This window comes from Chrysochloris asiatica, unplaced genomic scaffold (assembly GCF_000296735.1).
Source record: "Chrysochloris asiatica unplaced genomic scaffold, ChrAsi1.0 scaffold00209, whole genome shotgun sequence".
NCBI classification, from domain to species: domain Eukaryota; kingdom Metazoa; phylum Chordata; class Mammalia; order Afrosoricida; family Chrysochloridae; genus Chrysochloris; species Chrysochloris asiatica.
This window is the reverse complement of record NW_006408727.1, coordinates 1,417,806-1,425,974: the sequence shown is the minus strand read 5'-3', so window position 1 is coordinate 1,425,974 and position 8,169 is coordinate 1,417,806.

Genomic DNA, 8,169 nt, shown 5'->3' with positions numbered 1-8,169 from the left:
GGAGGGTCAGAGAAAAAGAGGAAGACCTCCAACGAGATGGATTGGCCAAGTGGCAGCATCAATGGACTCAAGCGTGGCAACAGTATTGAGGTTGGCCCAGAATCGGGCAGTGTTTCATTCTGCTGTGCATAAGGTTGCTGTGATTCGGTACTGACAACAACAATAGGTTGGAACAATTCGATGGCACTTAACAACAACTTATTAACAGTCTTGCTTTTATTATTACTATTATTATTTAGAATATGTGAAACAAGCATCCTTTCCTATTCTAAAAGCACACATCATATCCTGTTCCATCTCTATTATTCCATTGCCCTTTTAATTTTTGTGGTATTAATCACAGTTGTTGAACTGAGTTTTATAATACCATATTACCAAAAGAACACAGGAAAGCAAGTGTACCATTTTGATAGCTCGAAATAGTAGAAGAAAGCAATGATGTATGTATATATATATTTTATATCATATATATATATCCTGGTGTCATGCTGTAGGATAAGCACTGGAGTGCTAACCACAAGGTAAGTGGTTAAAACCTACCAGCCTGTCCTAGGAAACCCTGTACAGGATCGCAGAGTCGGGACTGACATGACAGCACCTAACAGTAGCAACAGATATACATATCAGATTTTTTGGAAAAGTCATTTGCATATATATAGTTATAGAGTGTTAGGAGAGTTTGAGAAAGTAGAATAAAGGACCTATTTTTAATCCTTTGATAATCTGGCCCCAACTCAAATCTCTCTTCTAGTGATTTTGTAAAAGTTAAAGGGAGAATCTGACCTTATCTACTATTTCCCAATCTATTGTTGTTGTTATTGAGTGCATACCATAGCGACACTGTATCGGGGTTCTGAGGAGTGGCTGGTGGGTTTGAACCATCAACCTTGCAGTTCAAATTAACCTTGTGGTCCAGTGCATTATCTTGCAACACCATAAAATAAAATAGGACAATGGATGGCAACAATAGATGTTGTTAAGAAATAGTCAAGGGTACTAACTCAGATTTATAGAATGACAAGACCAATTCAATACTGAAGGTAAGAAGAAAATGTATGGAAAATAAAACTATTAAAAGTCCTTTTAATTTTTCAGGATAATTTCTACAAACACACATCATTACTTACCGTGGTTAAATGAGTGAGTGAACAAGAGGTTGTATTTATAAACTTCTTGTTGTATGTTGTTGTTGTTAAGTGCCATTGAGTCAGTTCTGACCCATAGCGACCCTGTATAGGGTGTCCGAGGAGTGACTGGTGAGCTTGAACCGCAGACCTTGCAGTTCAAACGGCTTTGTAGTCTGGCGCATTAACCCACAGCGCCACACCAGGACTCCTGTTGTATAATGGGTGATATTTTAAATTATTTAAAAAAAAAAAAATGCAGCTTTAAAGGATGTTTCAAAATAACACTTGATAATTTAAAAATGTTAATGTTCTGTCTACCTTCCATGGAGTGATGGGAAATAAAACAATCCAAATCCAAATTAATTAGTGGAGTTTAATTTTAATAAAACCTTTTTTCCTTTGATCTCACTTCTGTTACTGTGTTGTCTGATTATTCAATACGAGGTATTCTTTCAGCATCTTCTAAGTACTAAGCCTGGAAAAATATCACTGGAGATTTTTTTCATGTTTAGATCAAATAAATTCTCAGTTTAATATCCTGTTAGAGCTTAGTAGATACTGTTTTTTCCTTTTCAGTTTATCAGATGACAAATGTCTCCTGGTATAAGACTGCCACTCAAAGATGATCATTTGAAGTCCCCCACAAGTCTTTGATGCCTCAAAAACAAGTTGAAATGTTAAGAGTGTCAAGAAAACAATGAATCTCCCCATTTTGTGTTAATTGATAGGAACATGAAAGATTGAGTGAAAAGGTTGGGACTGATTAAAAATCACAAAATTAACAGAGAAAAGAAACAGGTGGCAACCTTCCCATGCAACGTTAATACTTACTGTTAAGTCACTAAAGAGGTGTAGTGAAGACAGTCTACCTGGTACAGCCTTACTGATAACATGAAAAGGAGGATTTGAATTAAATCAAATGTCAATGACATCTTTTTGTAGGGACTAGAAGTCCTGGTGTGGCACTGTAGGATAAGCACTAGACCTCAAAGTTGGTTTGAACCACAAGTTTGGCAGTTCAAACTCACCAGTGGCTCCCTGGGAACCCGATACAGGGTTGCTATGAGTTGGAACCGACTTGACAGCACTTAACAACAAGGAATCACATGACTTGAGAGTAGATGAAGTGGTACTTTTACAAAGATGACTGCTGTCTGAGATCTGATGCGCTATCTGGGAGGGGGAAAGTCATACAAGGACACAAGGATCCCAAGTAATATAGCACAAGGTTTCACAGCATAAGGTTTCAAAACAATAGCTATACACATGCAAGTATTGAGATACCAAGACAAGTATTTTTTTGTGACTCATGGAACATATATATCACCCACCAGCATCAGTCAGGTTGGAAGGCACTCAAAGTACGACTGGAGAAGAGTTGCCTCCTCAAAGTAGAGTAGACAGTGACGACATGAATGGGATAAAGCTTTTGGGACCTTCATTTGTTGATGGGACACAACACAAAATGAGGAGAAATAACTACTAACATCGATTAATAATCAGAACATGGGGTGTACTAAGTATGAATGTAGGGAAAATGGAGCTGTCAAAAAATGAAATGGAAGGCATAGAGATATATATTCTAGGCATTAGTGAACTGAAAGGGACAGGTATTGACAATTTTGAATCTTTCAATTGTATGGTTTGTTATAATGGAACGACAAATTGAAAAGGAATAGCATCACATTCATCATCAAGAAGAACATCTTAAAGTATATCTTGAAGCACAATGCTGTCTGTGACAAGATAATATCCATTCACTTAGAGGGAAGACCAAGGAGCTCTGGTAGCGCAGTGGTTACAAATTGGGCTGTGAACCTTAAGGTCAGCAATTCAAAACTACCAGCCACTCTGTGGGAGAAAGATGAGGCTTTCTGTTCCCGTAAAGATTTATAGCCTAGGAAACACTGTACAGGGTCCCTATGGGTCGGAACCGACGCGACGGCACTTAACAACAACAACAACAGAGGGAAGACCACTTAATACCACTAATATTCAAATTTGAGCACCAACCACTAAAGGCAGTGATGATGAAATTGAAGAATTCTATCAACTTCTTCAATTTGAAATTGATCAAACATGCAATCAAGATGTATTGATAATTATTGGTAATTGAAATGTGAAGGTTAGGAAAAAAAAGAGAAAGGCTCAGTAGTTGGAAACAATGGCCTTGGTGATAAAAATTATGCTGAAGATTGCATGATAGAATTTTGCAAGACCAATGACTTATTCATTGCAAATACCTTTTTTTTTTTTTTCTTTTTTTTCTTTCTCTTTCTTCTTGGTGGGGTTGTGGCTGTGTGGCTGTGGTTGTTGTGTGGCTGTGTAGCTGTTGTGTTGTGATGGTTGTGTGGGTGTGGTGGTGCATGTGGTGTGTTGTGGTGGTGGGTGAGGTGTGGTTGTGTTGTGGTGTGGTTGTGTTGTTGTGTTGTGTGGTTGTGCTTGTGTTGTGTTGTGGTGTGTTGTTGTGGTTGGTGGTGTGGTGTGCTTGGTGGTGTTGGTGGTAGGGTTGTGGTGCGGGGGTGTGGTTGTGCGTTTGTGGTGTGGGGTTGTGTGGGTGGTGGGGTGATTGCAAATACCTTTTTAAAACAACATAAAGATGATGATACACATATTCTCCAGATGGAATACACAGAAATCAAACCGCAATATGACCTCGAATATATCCCACCTGAATTTAGAGACCATCTCAAGAACAGATTTCATGCATTAGACACTAATGACCAAAGACCATAAGAGTGTGGGATGACATCAAGAACATCATACAGAAAGAAAGTAAAAGGTGATTAAGAAGAAAACAAACAAATAAAAGATGAAAATGGGTGCCAGAAGAAACTCTGAAACTTGCTTTCCAGAGCGCAGATGCTAAAACAAATGTAAGAAACGAGTAGGTAAAAAAAAAAAAAAAAAAAAAACTAAACAGAAAATTTCAAAGGGCAGATAAAGACAAAATCAAGTATGATAATGAAATGTGTAAAGACCTGGAGTTAGAAAACCAAAAGGAAGATTGTGCTCAGCATTTCTCAAACTGAAAGAATTGAAGAACAAAACTCACGCCTTGACTTGAATATTGAAGGATTCTATGGGCAAAATATTGAATGATGCAGACAGCATCAAAAGAAAATAGAAGGAAGTTGAGAACTGAGTGGCTACTAATTTGCTACCTCGGCCAGAGTTTAAGTTCCCCTGTGAACTTGGTTGAACCTCAGCATAGTGATCCTGCTTGGTCGTCTTAGAGCAGGTGGTGGTCTGGCAACATCTTGCGTGTGGGGTCCCCAGCTGGTCTCCTTCTTCCCTGCCTTCTTTGGATGGCGGCTGTTTATGCTGGATGTGTGGCCAGAGATGGGTAAGGATCACGTGGAACCTCGGCAACCTAAGACAGAGCCATTGCCATGCTGCAATGAGTTTCGGTGACGGGTAAGACTGAGGAATTCGCACTGACCGCCTAAGACAAGCAGCATCCCTTAAACAAATAATAAATAAGGGGGAATCTGATGCAGACCGTGCAGACCCGGTCAGGAGTTCAAGTCCCTGTGGGCCCAAGCGTTGCTGACCGTCCAAACCATAGGCTCTGAGGATCAGACTTTAGCCACCTAGCAGATATAGCAAAATGTCCCTTATCTGATTATTCAGTTATGCTGGTTAGTAATTCCATACATGAGCCCTGGATACCCACAGATAAATGTAAAAACCTTCCCTAAAAGCCGAGACTGTAAATTCCAAAAAGGCAAAGTTTTTCCCCCCAAAAAAGCTAAAGAGGATAGAGAGAAACTCTGTTAACTGATGGTATGTGGAGGGGATTATAATCAATGTAATGAAACAAGGTATATGAATGTTTGAATGTGAAACCGATGACGTGCCCTGAAAACTTTCACTCAATCCACAAACCTTAAAAAAAAAAAAAAAAAGAAAATGGAAGGAATATACAGTCACAGTACCAAAAATAACTGGTAGATGTTCAAACATTTCAAGAGGTAGCATATGATCAAGAGTCAATCATCCTGAAGGAAGAACTTCAAGCTGCCCTGAAAGCACTGGCAAAGAACAAAGCTCTGAGAATTTATGGACTACAAATTGAAATATTTCAATAAACTGATACAGCACTGGAGACATTCACTCATCTTTGCCAAGAAATTTGGAATATAGACAACTGACAAGCTGATTGGAAGAGATCCATATCTGTGCCCATTCCAAAGAGAAATGACTTAATGAAATGCAGAAATCATTGGACAATATCAGTAATATCACATGCAAGTAAAATTTTGCTGAAGATAATTTTTAAATGGCTGCAACAGTTCATTGAGACAGAACTGTCAAAGATTCTGGATTCAGACAAGGACTTCAAATAAGAGATATCATTTCTGACATCAGATGGATCTTGGCTGAAAGCAGAGAATACCGGAAAGGTGTTTACCTGTACTTTACTGACTTTGCAAAGGTTTTCGACTGTGTGGATCATGACATAAGGATCACAATGTGAAGAATGGGTATTTCAGAACACTTAATTTTGCTCATGAGGAATCTATACATAGACCAAGAGGCAGTTGCTTAAACAGGAAAAGGGGATAATAAATGGTTTAAAATCAGGAAAGGTGTGTGTCAAGATTATATTCTTTCACCATACTTATTCAATCTATATACTGAGCAAATAATCTGAGGAACTGTATTCATATGAAGAATGTTGCATCAGGATTGGAGAAAGACTCATTAACAAGCTGCAACATGCAGATGGTACATCCTTGCTTTCTGAAAGTGAACAGGATTTAAAATACTTACTGATGAAGATCAAAGATCACAGCTTTCAGGATAGGTTACAACCCAATATAAAGAAAACAAAACTCCTCACAAATGGACCAATAATATCACAATAAATGGAGAAAAGATTGAAGTTGTCAAAGACTTCATCTTGCTTGGATACACTATTAACACTCATAGAAGTTGTTGTTGTTGTTAAGTACTGTGGAGTTGGTTCCGACTCATAATGACCCTGCACAGGGTTTTCAAGGCTGTAAATCTTTATGGGAGCAGAAAGCTTCATCTTTCTCAAGCGGAAAAGCTGGTAGTTTTGAACTGCTGACCTTGAGTTTAGCAGCCCGTTTAGTAACCACTACACTACCAGAGCTCCTACTCATGGAAGCAGCAGCCAAGAAATCCGACGACATATTGCACTAGGCAAATCTTTTTCCCAATACCTCTTCATATGCATGTGAAATTTGGACAATGAAAAAGGAAGACCGTAGAAGAATTGATACATTTGAGTTATGGTGTTGGAGAAGAATATTGAAAGTACCAGGGACTGCCAGAAGAACAAACAAATCTGTGTTAGAAGAAGTACAGACAAAACGCTCCTTAGAAGCTAGGATGGCAAGACTTCACCTCTCACAATTCAGATATTTTTTAAAGAGAAACCAGTCCCTAGAGAGGGACATCATGCTTGATAAGGTGGAGGGTCAGAAAAAAAGAGGAAGACCCCCAGGGAGACAGACTGACATAGTTGTAGCAGCAAAGGGTTCAAGCGTAACATCACTTGTGAGGATGGTGCAGGACTGGGTAGTGTTTTGTTCTGCTGTGCATAACATGGTTGCTGTAAGCCAGAATCAACTTGACAGCATCTAACTCCAGTCATAAGATCTATTTCCTTGAGAAGCTGCTATCCCAGGTGTAGTATATGCTACACCTGTTAGGGCTCCTATAACTGTGTGAATCTGAGGAAATGGGTGTCACCCCACCAATCCTTCACCAATATCCACTTGGGACATATGTGTTCCATATGATTGTATCAAAATCTGTACTAATTAAAAAAAAAATTCCCCTCAATTGCTGAAATTGCATGGAGTTAAAAAGAAAATTCAAAGCAGAAAATAGTTTGGTCATCAGAGAGTTAACACAGCTAGGATACTTACAAAGTTAAAAGGCAGAGATACACAGTTACATAGTTACAGCCACCATTTGTCTATCAGTTTGTGGCACTTCAGTGGGGTGCATGTTGCTATGATGCTGAAAGTTATGCCATTGGGATTTTAAATACCAGCAGGGTCACCCTCAGGAGAAAGATGAGGTTTTCTGCGGCTGCAAAGATTTAAAACCTTGGAAACTCTCTACACATGGTCACTATGAGGACTCGAGAGTCCTGGTGTGGTGCTGTAGGATAAGCACTGGACTGCGAGGTCGGTTTGAACTACAAGGTCGGTGGACCAAACTTACCAGCCGCTCCTTGGAAACCCTATACAGGGTTGCTGTGAGTCAGAACGGACTTGACAACACTTTACAACAACATGAGGACTCAAAGACATTTAACACAGAAACAAGGGTCACCCACGGCAAACAAGTTTAAGCGGCGCTTCCAGCCTAAGATAGATTAGTAAGGATGAGAGGCAATGTACTTCTGCATGTTTACCAATGAAAACCTTATGAATAGCAGCGGAACACTGTTAGAAATGTCAGAAGATGAAAACATGAATAGCAGAAAAACATTGTCAGAAATAATGCTAGAACATGAGCCCAGATTGGAAGTCACTCAAACAATGACTGGGAAAGAGCTACCTCTTCAAAGTGGAGTTAACTATAATGATGTGAATGGAGTAAAGCTTTTGGGAGCTTTATTTGTTGATAGGGCACAAATCAAAATGAGAAGAAGCAGCTACTAACATCCATTAATAATATGAGCATAGAAAGTATGAAGTATGAATCTAGGAAAGTTGGAAGTTTCAAACTGAAATGGAACATATAAATATCAATATCCTAAGCATAAGTGATTGGAAAGTGAAAGTTGGAAACAGGAAGGAGTAGTAGTTGGAAAATATGTGCCCATTCCAAAGAGAAGTGACCCAATAGAATGCAGAAATTATCAGACAGTATCTTTGATATCCCATGCGAGTAGAGTTTTACTAAAAGTAATACAGATACAGCTGCAAGCATACATTGACAGAGAACTTCCAGAGGTTCAAGCCGGATTCAGAAGAGGACGTGAAATAAGGGATGGATATCATTGCTGATGTACCATGGATCTTGGCTGAAAGCAGAGAATATCAGAAAGATGTTT